Source organism: Cebus imitator, unplaced genomic scaffold, assembly GCF_001604975.1.
Source record: "Cebus imitator isolate Cc_AM_T3 unplaced genomic scaffold, Cebus_imitator-1.0 Scaffold105, whole genome shotgun sequence".
NCBI classification, from domain to species: Eukaryota; Metazoa; Chordata; class Mammalia; order Primates; family Cebidae; genus Cebus; species Cebus imitator.
In genome coordinates this window covers 2,980,347-2,999,843 of record NW_016107420.1, presented here as the reverse complement: position 1 = coordinate 2,999,843, position 19,497 = coordinate 2,980,347, and positions in this window count along the sequence as shown.

Below are 19,497 nucleotides of genomic sequence, written 5' to 3'. Positions count from 1 at the left end.
AAAAAAAAAAAGAAGTGGTTGTCATAGAAGAACCAAGTTAAAATGAGAGGGTAAAAAAAGTAAAGGTCGAGCCTTCCTCATTCTACCTCTAGCTGTGAAACTGATTGATGTTTTCAAAGCTCTTAAGGAACAGCTGCAGTTGCTGTTTCAAAACAAAAGAAGAAAGAAGGCCAGAAAATTATGTAGCAAAATCATTTTCCCACAATAAACAGGGAGAGGATTATGTTAGGTAAGAATAATACAATAAATGCAGTTGATATGTGAAAGTAAGGGAACAGCTATGTCTAGGAGAGCCTGCAAGGGAGCTTGGTAAACCTGTTTCACAAACTGCAACAGCCAGCAGAATAAAAACCATTCCTTAGTCCTGTTTCATTATGTAGCTAATGGATCTTCTTATCCCTGAAGACTGACTTCCAACCATTTACTATAATGAGAAATTGCAGCCTTGTTATTCGAATGCATCGGACACGGAGAGTAGTCACCTATCTGACCTAGGGTTTTAGTTAAGAGGCCTGAAGGAAGCACAAAAGGTATGTATTGCAGGGAAACAATCAAGAAAATTCAATGTTTGAATTTATGAAACAAAGAGAAAAAATAAGGAAAAGAATGCTGTTTTCTGAGAAACATGAAGTATAGCAGTGCAAAAAAATGCAAATAAATTTAGAAACATGGAAATATTTTTGAGGTCAAACAAAACTGATTTTGATAGTTTCGAAATTTTGTATTATTTCAGATGCTTCAAGTTTGCATGTTCAAATGAGCAGTATATAACGTGAGCATGTTCATGAACCAAAGGGAGTGACAGAGAGAGTCAGAGCCCCGAGGATTATGGTCAACTAAGGCCTATCCTATTTCCTTAGTGTATAATCCATGATGGCTAACATAATAATGGTCATTGTAAAGGGAAATGCTATTACATATCTTCTGCTTTAGGGAATTGAAGTCAAGGAAAATACATTCTTCTATGTATGTTACTATTTTCAATAAACCCCTTAAAAATGAGAAGAGTAATTAAGTTAATGTTCTCTAATAATAATATATACATTTGGAATGATTATATGAAGCTATATATGTACAGTACTTAGAATAGTGTCAGGCATGTATTAGATAATACATGTTTTTAATATATAATTTTATATTTCTGTGGTAAGTACTTTGAACACAAAAATTAATTAAAATATGAATCTTCTCATGAAAACTATAGTTTCAAAAAAGATTATATATAAATTTGTAAATTATATATATTAAACACATGAATCTGTGTGTGTGTGTGTGTGTGTGTGTGTGTGTGTGTCCATGTAAAAATTCCATAATACAGCATAGAAAAAGCTACAAGAGAGCAAGAGAGATGCTAGCCAAATTCATTGAGGATTTGGAAACAAGTTGAGATTACATTTATCAAGAACACAAGATTTAGGGGATAATATTAGAGCTAGAATTTGAGGACTTGGTTGAATTTGAGGCTCTGCATTGAGAGACTAATAAATGTGAAAAATGGGAAACACATAGAAATCTGCAAAAAATGTAACTTGGAAAATTCAAGAATATATGAGAATGAACAATGTCACATAACACTGGAGAAAGAAGTTAGAACAAAACCTTAGGGGGAAATTTTATGAGGGGGAAATTAGTTCCAACTTATTCTGTAGTGATGCAACACACTGAAAGTTATCAAGGCCATGAAATTGCATCAAAATTATGACAAGCTATTTTATGCACGTATGTAATAAGGAAAAAGGTGTGTTGGACATGCATGAAATAAATGCATACATGCCTTCCAAAAGTTCATAATCTCAATCTTAAATGGGCCTTTATTAAATTTTTTTCTTATGCACAAGAGTGTGGACAGGTAAACTTTGCTCAATGCTGTCATTTCAGTGCCAAGAAGAATATTTCTGAATATTCTTTGATATAAATGTGTTAATTCAATTAGGTGGAAGTGAAACAAAGAAAAGCCAGGGTAAAGGCTCTATGACAGTTCATTAAGAATTTCCTTTGCTTTCTACTAGGCTGTTAACTACATGAGGAAAAGATTACAATTATTTTGTTCAACAATTCCTCTCAGTTCTTCACACAAGTTCTAATACATAGTAGTTCCAGAAAAATATTTGTACTCTACAAGTAGTTCTATAAAATCACAATTCTTAAGATTTTTACATATATATGTATATGCAAACACACGTAAGGCAGATCAGCATCATCATTTTAATGGCAAAAATTCTTCCACTTTGTAGAAACATCAGAATTTGATAAACTCCCTACTGCAGGATGCTTTAATTTTAGCTATCGTAACTATGTGACTTATACATAGAGATTGAACAACTATAATTTCATACATTAGATAATATTATATAACTAATGTCAGATTTATAAAGTAGTGTATGCACATATTATATGTAGATGTAGAAATGATTAATTATCCTAAAAATGGTATAACAGTTTTCATGTATATCTAGAACTGTATGAGTGGGTCTGATTTTTTATATCCTCAATTCCCCAAGGTGTATAGTCTTTTTCAGTCCTTGACAAACTAAAAAGTAAATAAATGTTATCTGTTTTTAATTTGTTTGATGATTACTATGTTTAAAGAAACTCTATTGTTTTTTAATTTGTTAAATTGAATTTTTATGACTGTCACTCAATTTTCCAGTTTTTTTTAAATTTTTATAGCAAAACATGTATATTAAAACATTAACATTTTATATCTTATTTAACGTAATTATTTATATTTTCTCAATTAACATTGTCTTTATTTTTGTATATAATTTTTCAGTTTGGAGGTAAAATAATTCGTCTTTCCTTTTGCAGTTTTTCATTTTTGTATATTAATCTTGACATTTTAACTAGAGATTATTTTTGCTCTAAAATTTTTTTTCTCTTTCAGAAAATACTTCAGGGATAAATTGATTGACATTATATTTTTGGTAAAACTTCAAGTCAAGGGCTTGAAATGTTAACAAAATTGATTCATAAGTAATTCAATAGTTGCATGTTTGATTTTTAAAACACATATATTCTTTCAATATGACCATAAAAGAAAAATAAAATTATCAGCTTCTCATTTTCAAATATTTTCAACAAAGCAGCTTTTAAATTTAAATAGGTGAGTTTATTTACTTGAATTTAGGTTCATGAAATAATGATGGAAGAATCTAAGTGCTACAGGTAGAGGCATTCAAGAGTTCTGAGGAATTTATCTTTTCCAATGCAGGTATACCGCGCAGATTTCAGACTTCAGTTTGCTCATCCAATTCTGACTGAACAAGTCTGATGAGAAAATATTGCATTAGAGTTAATCCCTCAAATATGTCTATCTTTGGTTAGTTATTCAAGCTACAATTTTTCCTACAAAGGTTAGGTTTCCCATGCGTCTCCTACTTGCACTAGTTACCCTTGTCTCTAGTCCTTTACCCATCCTGTTAGCATAAAAGTATTGTGCAAAAAATTCAATATGTGGCTGTAAGACCCTTTCTTTAGTTTCGATGTTATTATTCATTCACTGAGATAGATCGGCTTTGAAATGGATAGTCTCAATATTTCTAACACTCTTCCCAAATCTTTACTTTTTAGAAATTGTTATTACAGATTTCAATTTACATGAGGCTATTTATATTCTATTTATTCTACACTATTATTCCAAATTCTACTGGAGTTGTTATACCATGTATTGTATATGAAAGTGTTGNACTCTTCCCAAATCTTTACTTTTTAGAAATTGTTTATATACACTTGAATTTACATGAGGCTATTTATATTCTATTTATTCTACACTATTATTCCAAATTCTACTGGAGTTGTTATACCATGTATTGTATATGAAAGTGTTGTCTGTTTAAATTTGAAATACTCTGATTTTTAATAGACAGATGTACCAAAGGATTTAAGAAAGTAGACTTATAGGTTTTAGGCTATATTATAGTGACCCCTTCAGAATGTGTTCCACTTAATAGCTCACATGCTGGACTCTCAGGATTAATATGCAGACTTTTTCTCTATTCTTTCAAATTGACCCAGATTATACTGAATAAGGTAGATAGATACATAGATATATAGTTTATATTATACTATTTAATAGGTTTGCTATGGTTCATTGTGGTGGATTATAAAGGTGGGAAGGTTTTTTAGGGAAGGTATTTTTCTGACTATATGTATTTCAGCAGATTTCCTGGAAAGTTCTCAGAATCGACTCATAGAAAGACCTCTTTGAATACAACGTAGGGAATGAATTGGAGGAGAATAAGACAGTGCAGGGATACCCTTTAATTTCCGAAGACATGGTGAATCAACTTGAAGGGCAAGTTCTACTTACACCTATAAGGCTCTGCATTAGAAAAGTAGGATTTTAATTCCTTACCATTCAACTTGGGACACTGATCAAAATTAATTGCCCTGTTATAGGTTCCTTTCTTCATGCAGTTAGCTGTTTGCTCTAGGAAAATAATGTACAACCTGTGTTTGGATAACCAAATAGAGCAAATAAGACAGATGTTTTATGAGAATTGTAATTAAATAATATGTGAAATATTTTTTCTAGATAGATAACTACCTGTATTAGAGTCAATGATTTGAGTCTCCACCATGTGTTTCAATTTCTATTTTATACCCTATCCAAGTAAAAATATGAAAAATACTATACTGAGATCAGTAATGATCCTGAATATAATTTTCTGGATAGTTTCAGTGATCCCTCTGAGGCACATTCTCTGCACTATTTTTGCCCAGACAGTAGGCTTGTTTCTCATTAGTTTGGAGAGAGAAGAGTGTCTTTTATCATGCTGTGGAACTCTCATCTCAAAAAGACAAGCCAGGGAGTTGCACAGCTATAGGTTAACCCTGGATGTTCATTAAAAGTACCGGGATTTGTCAGTAGAGTGAATAGTGATCATACACTTCATAGAAGACTCTGGGGAGGAATCTCTGTTTAAGAGTAGGTTTCAGTTGTTCATTAATAGCATGCCTGTACAAAACAAATAACAAACTCTGAAGCAGGAAGCTGTTGCTTTTAACTCACCTAAACTCAAAGACTAAGGGTAAAAGCTTTGCTGTCTAACTTCCACATAAAAAATTAAAGGCCACATGAAATTTTCCAAAAAGATTTCCTAATTGAAGATAATTTGAATCAATATAACTTAGGGCCTTGGTAATTATTTTAAATGTGAATTTACAGAGTAGCTCACAGAATATATCAGAATATAATACACATGCATTTAATATATAAATTTTGAACAAATTCAACATGATGAGTAACATTTAGAGATATAAATGTGAAATAAATATCATTTTATTTTCCAAGGCTTTAAGTATTATTTTTTTTTTCTGACAGATTAACAGAATATTCTCCGAAAGAAAATATTTATGGCTTAGGCAAAGGGAAGTGTGATGAGAATGGAACACACCTATGGACTGGTCAGAATTTCATGCAACTAGTTGAATAGTTCTCTCTCTCTTTCACTTTCCTAAAATTTATACCTCGGCCTTCATCAATTTCACATATGCAGTTTAACTATGATATGGCTTGAGGATCTACAAAAAAGTGTCATTTTGAATATCTCTGTACATTTCCTTTATTTTTATTATTCTTATACTTTATGTACTCGGGTACAAGTGCAGAATGTGCAGGTTTGTTACATGGGTATACACGTGCCATGGTAGTGAGCTGCAGCCATCACCCTGTCATCTACTTCAGGCGTTTCTCTTAATGCTCACCGTCCTCTAGTCCCAAACCTCCGACAGGCCTGGGTGTGTGATGTTCCCCACCATATGTCCATGTGTTCTCATTGTTCAGCTCCTGCTTATGAGTGAAAATATGTGGTGCTTGGTTTTCTGTTCTTGTGTCAGTTTGCTGAGAATGATGGTTTTCAGCTTCATCTATGTCCCTGCAAGACATGAACTCGTTCCTTTTTCATGGATGCATAGTATTCCATAGTATATATGTGCCACATTTTCTTTACCTAGTCTATCACTGACAGGCATCTGGGTTGGTTCCAAGTCTTTGCTATTGGGAACAGTACCACAATAAACATACGTGTGCATGTGTCATCATAGAATGTTGTATAATCCTTTGGTTATATACCCAGTAATGGGATTACTGGGACAAATGGTATTTCTAGTTTTAGACCCTTAAGGAATTGCTGCACTGTCTTGCACAATGGTTGAGCTAACTTATCCTTCCTCCAACAGTGTAAAAGCATTCCTATTTCTCCACATCCTATCCAGCATCTATTGTCTCCTGACATTTTGCCCTTCAATCAACTTGAAGGGCAAATTCTACTTTTTGATGATTAACATTCTAACTGATGTGAGATGGTATCTCATTGTGGTTTTGATCTGCATTTCTCTAATGACCAGTGATGATGAGCTTTTTTTTCATATGTTTGTTGCTAGCATAAATGTCTTCTTTTGAGAAGTGTCTGTTCATATAATTTGCCCACTCTTTGATGTTTTTTTTTTCTTATAAATTTGTTTATGCTCTTTGTAGATTCTGGATATTAGTTCTTTGTCAGATGGGTAGACTGCAAAATTTTTCTCCCATTCTGTAGTTGCCTGTTAACAATGATGATGGTTTCTTTAGTTGTGCAGAACTCTTAAGTTTAAATAGATCTCATTTATCTATTTTGGCTTTTGTTGTCATTGCTTTTGGTGTTTTAGTCATGAAAACTTTGCCCATGCCTATGTCCTGAATGGTATTGTTTTTATGATTTTAGGTCTTATGTTTGAGCCTTTAATCCTTCTTGAGTTAATTTTTGTATAAGGTGTAAGGAATAGACCCAGTTTCAGTTTTGTGCGTATGGCTAGCCTGTTTTCCCAACACCCTTTATTAAATAGGGAATCCTTTCCCCATTGCTTGTTTTTGTCAGATTTGTCAAAGATCAGATGATGTGGCTTTATTTCTGAGGCCTCTGCCCTGTTCTATTGGTCTATATATCTGTTTTTGTACCAGTACGATGCTGTTTTGACTACTGCAGCCTTTTAGTATAGTTTGAATTCAGGTAGCGTGATGGGTCCAGCTTTGTTCTTTTTGCTTGGGACTGTCTTGGCTAGGTGGGCTCTTTTTTGGTTCCAAATGAAATGTAACGTAATTTTTTCCAATTACGTGAAGAAAGGAATTGCATTGAATCTATATATTACTTTGGGCTATATGGCCATTTTCACAATATGAATTATTTCTAACCATGAGGATGGAATGTTTTCCATTTGTGCTCTCTCTTATTTCCTTGAGCAGTGATTTGTAGTTCTCTTTGAAGAGGTCCTTCACATCCCTTGTAAGTTGTATTCCTAGGCATTTTATTCTTTTTGTAGCAATTGTGAATGGGAGCTCACTCATGATTTGGCTCTCTGTTTGTCTGTTATTTGTGTATAGGAATGCTTGTGATTTTTGCACACTTTGTACCTGAGACTTTGCTGAAGTTGCTTATCAGGTTAAGGAGATTGTGGGCTGAGACAATGGGGTCCTCTAAATATACACTCATATCATCTGCAAATAGAGACAATTTGATTTCTTCTTTTCCTAATTGAATAAGCTTTCTTTTTTTCTGCCTGATTGCCCTGGCCAGAACTTCCAACACTATGTTGAATAGGAGTGTTGAGAGGAGAGGGCATCCATTTCTTGTGCCGTTTTTCAAAGGGAATGCTTCCAGTTTTTGCCCTTTCAATATGATATTGGCTGTGGGTTTGTCATAAATAGCTCTTATTGTTTTGAGATACATTCCATCAATACCTAGTTTATTGAGAGTTCTTAGCATGAAGTGCTGTTGAATTTTGTCAGCCTTCTTTGCATCTATTGAGATAATTATGTGGTTTTTGTCTTTTATTCTGTTTATGTGATGGATTACATTTATTGATTTGTGTATGTTGAACCAGCCTTGCATCCTGGGGATGAAGCCAACTTGATCATTGTGGATAAGCTTTTTGATGTGCTATTGGATTTGGTTTGCCAGTATTTTATTGAGGAACTTTGCATCAATATTCATCAGGAATATTGGCTTGAAATATTCTTTGTGTGTGTGTGTGTCTCTGTTAGGTTTTTCTATCAAGATGATGCTTGCCTCATAAAATGAGTTAGGGAGGATTCCTTCGTTTTCTATTGTTTGGAATAGCTTCAGAAGTAATGGTACCAGCTCCTCTTTGTACCTCTGGTAGAATTCGGCTGTGAATCCATCTGGTTCTGGACTTTTTGTGGTTGGTGGGCTATTAGCTGCTACCTCAATTTCAGAACTTGTTATTAGTCTATTCCAGGATTCTACTTTTTCCTTGTTTAGCCTTGGGAGGATGTAAGTATCTAAGAATTTATCTATTTCTTCTAGGTTTTCTGGTTTATTCATGTAGAGGTGCTTATAGTATTTTCTGATGGTAGTCTGTATTTCTCTGGAATCATTGGTGATATCCCCTTTATCATTTTTTATTGTATATTTATTTGGTTCCTCTCTTTTCTTCTTTATTAGTCTGGCTAGTGTTCTATCCATTTTGCTTATCTTTTCAAAAAACCAGCTCCTGAATTCATTGATGTTTTAAAGGGTTTTTTGTGTCTCTATCACCTTCAGTTCTGCTCTGATATTAGTTATTTCTTGTCTTCTGCTACCTTTTGAATTTGTTTGCTTTTGCTTTTCTAGTTCTTTTAATTATGACATTAAGGTGTTGATTAGATCTTTCTCTTGTGGGCATTTAGTACTATAAATTTCCCTCTACACAGTGCATTAAATGTGTCCCAGAGATTCTGGTACATTGCGTGTTCACTCTCATTGGCTTCAAAGAACATCCTTTTATTTCTGCTTTCATTTTGTTATTTACCCAGTAGTCATTCAGGAACAGGTTGTTCAGTTTCCATGTAGTTGTGTGGTTTTGAGTGAGTTTCTTAATCCTGAGTTCTAATTTGATTGCACTGTGGTCTGAGATACTCTTTGTCATGATTTCCATTATTTTGCATTTGCTGAGGAGTGTTTTACTTCCAATTACATGGCCAATTTGAGACTAAGTCAGTGTAGGGCTGAGAAGAATGTATACTGTTGATTTAGGGTGGAGAGTTCTGTAGATATCTATTGGGTTTGCTTGGTCCAGAGCTGAGTTCAAGTCCTGGATATCCTTATTAATTTTCTGTCTCTTTGATCTGTCTAATATTGACAGTGGGGTGTTAAAATCTCCCATTATCACTGTGTTGGAGTCTAAGTCTCTTTGTAGGCCTCTGAGAATTTGTTTTAAGAATATTGGTACTCCTGTATTGGGTGCGTATATATTAGGAGAGTTAGCTCTTCTTGTTGCATTGATCTTTTCAATGTTAAGTAATGACCTTCTTTGTCTCTTTTGATTTTTGTTGGTTTAAAGTCTATTTTATCAGAGATTATGACTGCAAACCTTGCTTTTTTTACTTTACATTTGCTTGGTAAATATTCCTCCATCCCTTTATTTTGAACCTATATGTGTCTTTGCACATGAGATTGGTCTCCTGAATAGAGCACACCAATGGTTCTTGACCCTTTATCCAATTTGCAAGTCTGTGTCTTTTTTGAGGCCTTTACCCCATTTACATACATTGTGTGAATTTGATCCTGCCATTATGATACTAGCTGGTTATTTTGTTTGTTAGTTGATGCAGTTTCTTCATAGCATGGATGGTCTTTATGATTTGGTGTGTTTTTCAATGGCTGGTACCAGTTGCTCCTTTCCATGTTAAGGCTTCCTGCAGGAGCTCTCGTAAGGTAGGCCTGCTGGTGACAAAATCTCTTAGCATTTGCTTGTATATAAAAGATTTTATTTCTCCTCCACTTATGAAGCATAGTTTGGCTGGATATGAAATTCTGGGTTGAAAATTCTTTTTAATAAGAATGTTGAATGTTGGCCCCCACTCTCTTCTGGCTTGTGGGATTTCTGCCGACAGATCTGCCATTAGTCTGATGGGCTTCCCTTTGTGGGTAACCCAACCTTTCTCTCTAGCGACACTTAACATTTTTTCTTCATTTCAAACTTGGTGAATTTGATAATTATGCGTCTTGGGGTTGTTCTTCTTGAGGAATATCTTTGTGGAGTTCTCTGTATTTCCTGAATTTGAATGTTTGCTTGTCTTGTTAGGTTGGGATTCTCCTGGATAATAACCTGAAAAGTGTTTTTCAACTTGGTTTCATTCTCCTCAGTATACTTTCAGGTATACTGATCAAATGTAGATTTGGTCTTCTTACATAAACCCATATTTTTTGTAGGCCTTGTTGATTTCTTTTCAGTCTTTTTTCTCTAATGTTGCCTTCTTGCTTTATTTCATTGATCTTCAATCTCTGATATCCTTTCTTCTGCCTGATCAATTCAGCTATTGAAACTTGTGTATGCTTCGCAAAGTTTTCATGCTTTGTTTTTCAGGTCCATCAGGTTGTTTATGTTCTCTAACCCTGTTATTCTAGCTGGCAATTTATCTAACATTTTTACAATGTTCTTGACTTCCTTGCATTGGGTTAGATCATGCTCCTTTAGCTTGGAGGAGTTTGTTATTACTCACCTTTTAAAACCTGCTTCTGTCAATTCGTCAAACTCACTCTCTGTCCAGTTGTATTCGTTTGCTGGTGAGCAGTTATGTGATCCCTTGGAGAAGAAGAGGTGTTCTGGTTTTTGGAATTTTCAGCATTTTTGCAGTGGTTTCTCCCCATTTTCATGGATTTATCTACCTTTGGTCTTTGAAACTGGTGACCTTTGGATAGGGTCTCTGAGTGGACATCTTTTTTGTTGATGTCAATACTATTCCTTTCTGTTTGTTAGTTTTTCTTCTAACAGTCAGATCCCTTTGCTGCAGGTCTGCTGGAGTTGGCTGGGGGTCCACTCCATACCCTGCTTGCCTGAGTGTCACTGGCAGAGGCTGCAGAACAGCAAAGAATGCTGCCTCATCCTTCCTCTGATAGCTTTGTCCCAGAGGGATACCTGCCAGATGCCAGCCAGAGCTCTCCTGTATGACATGTCTGTCAGCCACTATTGGGAGGTGTCTCCCAGTCAGGGTACACAGGGGTAAGGGAGCCACTTGAGGAATCAGTCTGTCCCTTATGAGAGCTCAAACGTTGTGCTAGGAGATCTGTTGCTCTCTTCAGAGCTGCCAGGCAGGGACATTTAAGTCTGTTGAAGCTGTGCCCACAACCACTCCTTTTCCCAGGTGCTCTGTCCCAGGAATGAGGGGACTTTATTTGTAAGGCCCTGACTGGAGCTTCTGCCCATTTTCAGAGATGCCCTGCCCAGTGAGTCTGCCTGTAGTGGCTTTGCTGAGCTGTGGTGTGGTCTGCCCAGTTCAAACTTCCCAGCGGCTTTGTTTACACTAAGAGTTTAAAACCACCTACTGGAGCCTTAGCAGTGGACAACCCTCCGTACCTAGCTCTAGCTTTGCAGGCTGAGCTCAGGCCGCAGTGCTGGCTGTGAGAATTTCAAGCCAGTGGATCTTAGCTCACTGATTTCCATGGGGATGGGACCTGCCAAGCCAGATCCCATCTTGGCTCCCTGGCTTCAGCTCCCTTTCCAGGAGAGTGAGCAGTTCTGTCTTGCTGGCATCCTAGGTGCCACTAGGGTATGGGGAAAAAAAAAAAAAACTGCTGGAGCTCACTTGGTGTCTTCCCAAATGGTTTTCTTTGGCAATCTCTCACCTAAAATCTTGCTTCTCTTTTCCATTTATTGCTCAAAAATTAGCTTCCATTGAAATCTCTGAAGAATACTTTTACATGCCAGATATCATTGTTATTATCAAGATTGTATGCTCTCACAGAGTTTTTAGCATATTTCTGGTACCATCTTTATCATATCATGTTATAATTACTTGACAATATGCCTAACCAGCCCACACGCATCATGAGTTCTGAGAAGTCATGGACTATATCCCCATTCTTTATTCGCCTCTTATCATAGGTCCTAGCCTATGATATGGTACAAAGATACAGCCCAACAAACTAGTATTAGTAAAAGCTTTGATCTATTTTAGTAAAATTTGAACCTGATACAAAATTGTGCATCAAACAATCATAATATGTATTTAATACCCGTGCAATCAAAAACAAATTATATATAGTAGCATCTGCTAATTACATTTCAAATAATTACTGTAAATGCAATCTGCAGTGACATTTTAATTGTAAGGCTACCAATATGTACTTTGAACCTGCAAATTATTTTAAACAAATCATATACTATGATTCAAAATGATAATCTGCGAAACTTTTCCTTTAGTGTTGTTTATTTAAAACAGTTGTCCGCCATTTTAGAGAAAATAATAATAGTAATAATAATATGAACTAACAATGATAGAGGATTTAATATGTTGCAAGCACTGTTCCAAGTGTCAACTCATTTAATCACTAAAACCATCCTGCGATGCTGACAGTATTGTTTTACCTGGTTCACAGAATGGGGACCAAGCTCCAGAGGTATTTAATAGTCTGACTAGAGTCAAGGAGGTAGTGACTAGGGAAGCTGGCTTTCAAAAATAGCTATTTAGATGCCAGAGCTTTTGTTCTTAATCGGTTGGATAAGACATACTATCTATTTTCCCATTTAAAGATGTAGCTAATCACAAATTCAAATTACATGTGGAAAAATGTGTATTTGTTAGTGATCACTGAGCAAATGCTTATTCATGATTCAGAATAAAAATGATTTTGGTTCATTTTCAGGGCATTATGATCTTAGATCTATCAGAGATGGATTTATGCTAAATATTCTATTTCTCTACTTAGGTCACTCTGAGATCAATAGCATAATTTTATTTCTTAAAAGTGCTTAGGAAATTATGTCATGAGAACCCAGTATTTCCTCTCATAAAATGTGGTGTTAGAGACTAAGTAGGTCTCATTAGAACCACAATCTGAGAACTGGTTTACATATCGTAATAATATGTATAGATAAATGCAGTCATTAGAAACAGCAAAAACTGTTTAGGACTGAAATAATTTTGAAGACACTATATATTTTAGGATCAGAGTTATAAAATATCCAATGTAAATTAAGTGTGAAAATATCTCTTCTATGTGAGTTTTGAGAATCAGTATCATATATATCAGTCAGATAAAGAAAATTGATGCCATTGGCAATAATTTGAATACTGGACATTTACTATGGGAAATTGGCCTGAAGGAACACAGAAGGGTTATAAGTATAACTAAAGAGTAGCCAAGAGAACACTGTAAAGAAAGAAAAGGTAATATTTGGAGCATACAAGATATTAATTCCCCAGGCAGGAGTCTATACACCCAAACTTGCTAAAATATGATTGAAAATGATCTTGTACTCTATTCCGTATTTACAGAAATAATGACGGCAGCAGCAACAACAAATACTGTTTCTCCTTGGACTGCCAGGTTCACAAATCATACCACCCCCATGCTGTTTCAGTCATTCCCAGTGAATGCTACCTCTTGGTGTTAGAAACAGGTTTTGCTTGTCCTTCCTTCCTCATTACCTACCAGCATCTTCTGTTGGAAGCACCTAACAGAATGTCAGTTGGCAAGAGAAATGTAGTTTGCACAACCCCATCCCGGCAATGCACAGGGGAAATTAGGAAGTAGATGTTGAGCTGGGAGACCAACATGTTAATAACTGGTGTGGCATGCTCCATAAAACATTACAGCCCCAACTTCTATGTCTAGGCCAAGAAGCTTTTGTTTTTATGTTTTCTTGAAGTATTGTTGCTTTTTAGGGCATCCCATTTAAAATATAAACTTTAAGTTCTTTTGAAAAGCATCATGGAATTTGGGGAATAAGGGAGTCTGATTCTTAGATATCTGATTTTGAGTTTCTTTTGCTAATTCATGTTGGGTCTCTACTCCAGCAGGACATGAACAATCAACAGTGCATTTAGTTTTTTTTTTTATATCAGTAATGTTGAAAGTGAAATCAACCTTGAGAACTTTAATAGGAATGACAGGCAGACATGACCGTGAAAACCTCAAGAGTACTTAGAGATACTGACTTACCTGATGAAAACCGTGTATTTGTTTCAATAAACCCCTGAAATTATTACCTATCCATTTGAATTTCACTTACTTGTATTTCTTTACATCTACTCTACCACACTGTCCTACAATCTATACATACAAGTATCCTTTTAGTGTCACTTTAGAGAATTTTCTGTGTAAACTACTAAATCTAAACAGGTATGCAAAGAGCTGTAAATTTCTTAAGTTTGGTGAGATAATGCTAACTCTCATAAACATGGTTAATTTCATCAGTGAAAACAACCAGAGATATGTATTCAAATAATTTTTAAAAGTAATAGAAAATTCGAATACCTAGAGATTATTTAAAAGTTCTTATTTTCTATGTAATTTTAAACCAGTGTAGATTTTGTGGAATAAATGGAGAAAGGATGATATAAAGTGATGAAATTCCCTGCTCTCATTCATGGTTTTCTGATCTTTGACACATTATTTAATCTTGCTCTCTCTTACCAAATATTAAACATTTTTATGTACCAGGTACTGTGCTATACTTTTCTCATTAATAATATCATACAAATCTCATAACACCCTTAAGCTGTGAGAACTATTATTCTGATCTAATAGAAGTACAAAATTAAAATTCAGATAGATATCTTACCCAAGGTCAGTTTGTCAATCGTGACGTTTCTGTTCATTTAGCACTATAATAGACTGCCACATTTTTAAAACTATGTGGATTAATTTTATTTTCACAGATAAAGACAAATAATAACAGGTAGTCTTAGGATCATAAGACATTAGTGAAGTAACACATAAAGTAATGACTACATTCTCTGGAACTTTGTTAGTCAAAAATTTCTATCCCATTTCCTCATTCCATTATCTTAGAATAAAGCAAAACAAATCAACAAAGAAAAAAGATTTCAGAAAAACAGTATTATTTCTCAAGGGCAAATTAAAAATACAAACTTTTAATTAATTTATCAAAATTAAAAGTTGATAATGTAGTTTTCTAGACATACGAGTGGATCATTAGGTAAATCCACAGGAAAAATCCCTATTATAAAATCAAAGAATTGATACAATTTTCATGTTATGACTGTTTCCACTTATGTATCTTATTATGTAATGAAATAGACAGAAAATTTATTTTTTTAATTTACTCATCTATTAACAAATATATATGCTAATATCTGAAGATATTAATTAAAAATTAACATCTGAGGATAGAACACTTAAAAAATTCAAGTATCCCTAATCTAATAGTGAGAAATACAAGTATTTCTTATCTGATAATGAAGGATACTCAATGTTTTCTGAGTTTGCCCTGTTTGGTCCTTTAATTAGTTAATTTTTGTACACTTACAATTGATAAATTTCCACCTGAATATTCTCTTCAAGCATAATTTCCATATTTAAAACTTATTTAAGCTTAATCTCCCTATTTAAAAAGGTTATTTGCATATTTTATCATGCATGATGAAGTTAAATCCATAAATTTAAATTTAACCAAATTTAAGGTTCTAAAATTCAAATACTAAAATCTATGATATGTACTTTAGTATTCATTTTTAAAATTATAGTAATATAGTAATACTAATTAGTAATTGTTAATGTCTTAAAAATTCACTGATGTAACAGTTGAGATTCTTAATTGATGTTATAAATCTGTTAATTTTCATTGTAAAAGCATAAACTTTCTTTACTCTAAAAAAAACTAATTGAAAATTCTAAGCATATAATATATGATTTTGAAAGAATAAAAGAATTTCTCATTATTTTATTTTTCTTTCAACATTTCATGCTGCCAGTTAAAAACATTTTCATTTAAACAACAAAAAAAAAAAACTGGTATTTTCTTTTTACTGTGAAGTCGAAAATAGCTATCCCTTTCCTGTATGTCTTTTGACAGAATTAAATTGCATTTCTGATGTGTCAAACTGGAGACTATCTTGCTGGCTTATGACACGGTGCAACACAAATATATGTATAAAGTATATCCCCGTGTGACAAATTACAAGTATTTTTTTAATATTAAATACTAGGTATCAATTCACACTTCTATACAGCAACTGTTTGGATTTTCATAAAGTGGCAAATGGAAAATAACCTTAGTAATATACATTCACATAAAATGTGAGCAAGTCATTTTTGTGTCTGTCTTATGTTTTAAAAATTCAAAGCCTTTCTCATTTAGTTCTTGTTTTATATTTAAAGCTATTTGAAATACAACATTTTAATAAAATTTTGATTCTCGATTAAAGTATAATACTTCATTTTATGTTGATATCATCGTTATACTATAATGACAAGTTTGCAAATTTAAATTAATTTATTGGCCTCAATATCTTTTAAATTTAAAATTAAAAATATTATCTGGGATCAATTATTATCTTAGAAATAATTAGTTTACTTTAACAACATATATGTATCGATGGTGGTGTTCCGCTGAGGACAGAGTTCAAATAAAGCCAGACACAAACGTATAGATGGGGCTAGAGCAGAAAAAAAGTTAGATAGATAGATAGATAGATAGATAGATAGATAGATAGATAGGAAAAAGAAGTAGCTGGAGAAGAAGGAGATTAGACATAATAAATATATCTAATATTTGAACCAGACAGTTTATAGTATTTGAGTCACTCTGATATGCTCAATCTTCTGAGAAAAACACCTGTTTATAATTTATAAAATGTCTCCATGTTATATCCTAAATAATACTGTCATCTGAGCACCACTAATTTAATCAGAAATTAATTCCTGACCAAAGAAATCTATTCCTCATTTTCCCAATGGCCAATAGGGTAGATTGTGAAAACTTATAATGAAGTGTTTAAATTCTATTTTGTCTTCACTATTTACTAGCCATGTGACCTTGGGCACACTATCTAACTTCCTTGCATTTTACTTTCACGACCTCTAAAATAAGAAAAGTATTTTAAACTTCTAATAAGTTTTTAAATAAGTAATCATTGAGATACCATCTCTAAAAATTTAAAAACCATAATAGTATATAATAAAACATTGCTTAGTGATAAACACATCAAATCAGACTTTTCTTAATGAGGAAATAGAGGCAAAAGGAGTTGCAAAGTGCAGTGGAAATTGGCAACATAGCAATGCAGACAGCAGCAGACATGCACGTGCATGCACACACACATTTATAAAATATGATCAAGATCATAGCAATTATGAGGTAGAAATAATGATACCCTAAAGATTATTCAGTTGGAAGAATGTAAGCTACTAAAAACAGAGGCTGTATCACATAAAGATTGACACCCTGTACCACCGGTTATCAGTACCTCTTAGAAAGGTTCCCTCCCTCTCTCCCTTCCTCACTTCCTTTCTTTTTCCTTTGCTCTTTCTTTCTTCTTTATTTTCATTTTTAGAAAATGAGGTCTCTGCTGCCTAGGTTGGAATGCAGCAGCAGATCACAGCTCACTGTAGTCTCAAACTCCTGGGCTCAAGTTATCCTTGCACCTCAGCCTCCCAAGTTGCTGGGACTACAGGCATGCCCAGGTTATTTTTCGTTTTTAAATTTTTGTAGATACAGAGTGTCACTATGTTCCCCAGCTTGATCACAAACTTCTAGTCTCAAGTGACTTTTCTGCCTTGGCCTCCAAAGTGCTGGGATTATATGTGTGAACCACCATGTTCAGCCTGGAAAGGTTTTCTATACCTCTGAGCCTTATAAGATAGAAAATATCTTAGAAGGTATGGAATATGAAAAAAGAATACATCTTAAACTGTCATATATACATGCCTAGTTCAGGTATATACGCTGGGATAGGAAGGAAGAGGGGATTCTCAGTAAAGTAGAATAAATGTCTCATCATCAGTATTAATAAGAATGTTTCAATTAAGATGTAACAATTTTAAGAAGACTAACAAATGAACTTATTTTGTATTCATGTAATGGTCCAAGCATGCTTGCCTGCAAGTGTGTGTGTGTGTGTGTGTGTGTGTGTGTGTTTTCTCTGGTCACTGGCTTTCTTCCAGTAAGTGATTGAAGGACACTTATCTCCTTGGTTCTTCCAATGTCTATAATCATTTGCATTTAGTAAGAAAAAGGGGAAAAGGTGAGAAAGCAATGATTACTTCTTTACAACCCTGGTCTGAATAACACACAGCAAGTTTAACTGATGTTTTGTCAGGGAATTTAAGGTTATAGCCATCATGCAAGATAAATGGGAGCTCACAAGAGAGAAGTGGAGGTTTACAGGTTTTCATGGTGAAGCACCTCTCTTGTGACTAGAAGATGAAGAGAAAGAATATCGGCATTGAATTATACAGTATAAATTTTAACTTATCTTTAGCAGGACTTTGATTGTGCTGAAGTCATGGTAGTGTTTTGAGCAGAGGACTGGAGTTAAAGCACTTACATAAAAGTATCACTCTGAGGCTACATTGAGCACTAGCTGGATGTGACAAAGCTGGAAGACGGAAGATCAATTGGGATAATATTTTGTCCATTTCCTAATTTTCTAGTATTTCTTCTTTTGGATTGTAATAGCAGTTTTACACTAAACAAAGAAGAGTTTCAACTTGATATTAGCTAAAAATATGTTTATATTTAGCATTCACTTCATTTTTGTTTGCTGAAGTTTTACTTGTTGAACATAAAAATTGCATACCATGTCTTCTTTTCACTTTGATTCCTTCAGTTTAGATATACAGACTACTAAATAATTATGATCTCAGATCTATTTTCGTTATAAGAGGATAGATCTCAGTTATACACAAAGAGTATAGTTCTGCTAGAGGAGTTTACAAATATTTTACGTGTCTGATAAAAAGACTAAAAGCCATTGCTTATTCTTTTCTCAATGCTTTTAATGGCCACGTGATTCCTGGAGTTGCAGCAGTCCCCTAACACCCTATGGATGAGGCATTGGAAAAACTGAATCACGGATCCTTGATGCCATCTCTCAGTCACTGCTATTTTCTGAACTGCTAGCCCTGCACTTCTAATAATATGCATTCATTCATTCATTTAGCAAATATGTTACTGAGTACCTACAATAAGCTAGATACTAAGTAATTTGTACACTTGTCCCTTGGAATTTCTAGGAAATTCATTCCTAAACCTCTGTAGATAAAAAATTGCAGGTGATCTTTTCTTATATAGGATTACTTTCTTATATAAGATTACTTACCATACCTAATACAATGCCTACATATCACTTCCTTTATTCAATTCCACATAGTACATTGCATGAGGCAAATTGTTTTGTTGGAATTTTGTGGATTTTGCTTTTTAAAAAATATTTTCAATCTGCGGTTGGATTGAATCCACGGATGCAGAACCCACAGATTCAGAGGGAGGACCAACAGTATTATATCTCACTTAATTCTCTATGATAGATAAATTTATATGATAGATACTATCATAAATCTATATGATAGATACAACTTTAATCTCTGTTTTAGAAATGTGAAATCTATGTCACAGAAATGTACTATACATTTTGCAAGATAACATAGCTAGTAAGCAGAAAAGCTAGAATTTGTGCTCTGGAAATTTGATTTAAATATCTGTTCTTCTAACTAAAATATAACATTGCTTTTTACCGTGTGAGGAAAAACAACCCTATGTTTTCAAGCTACT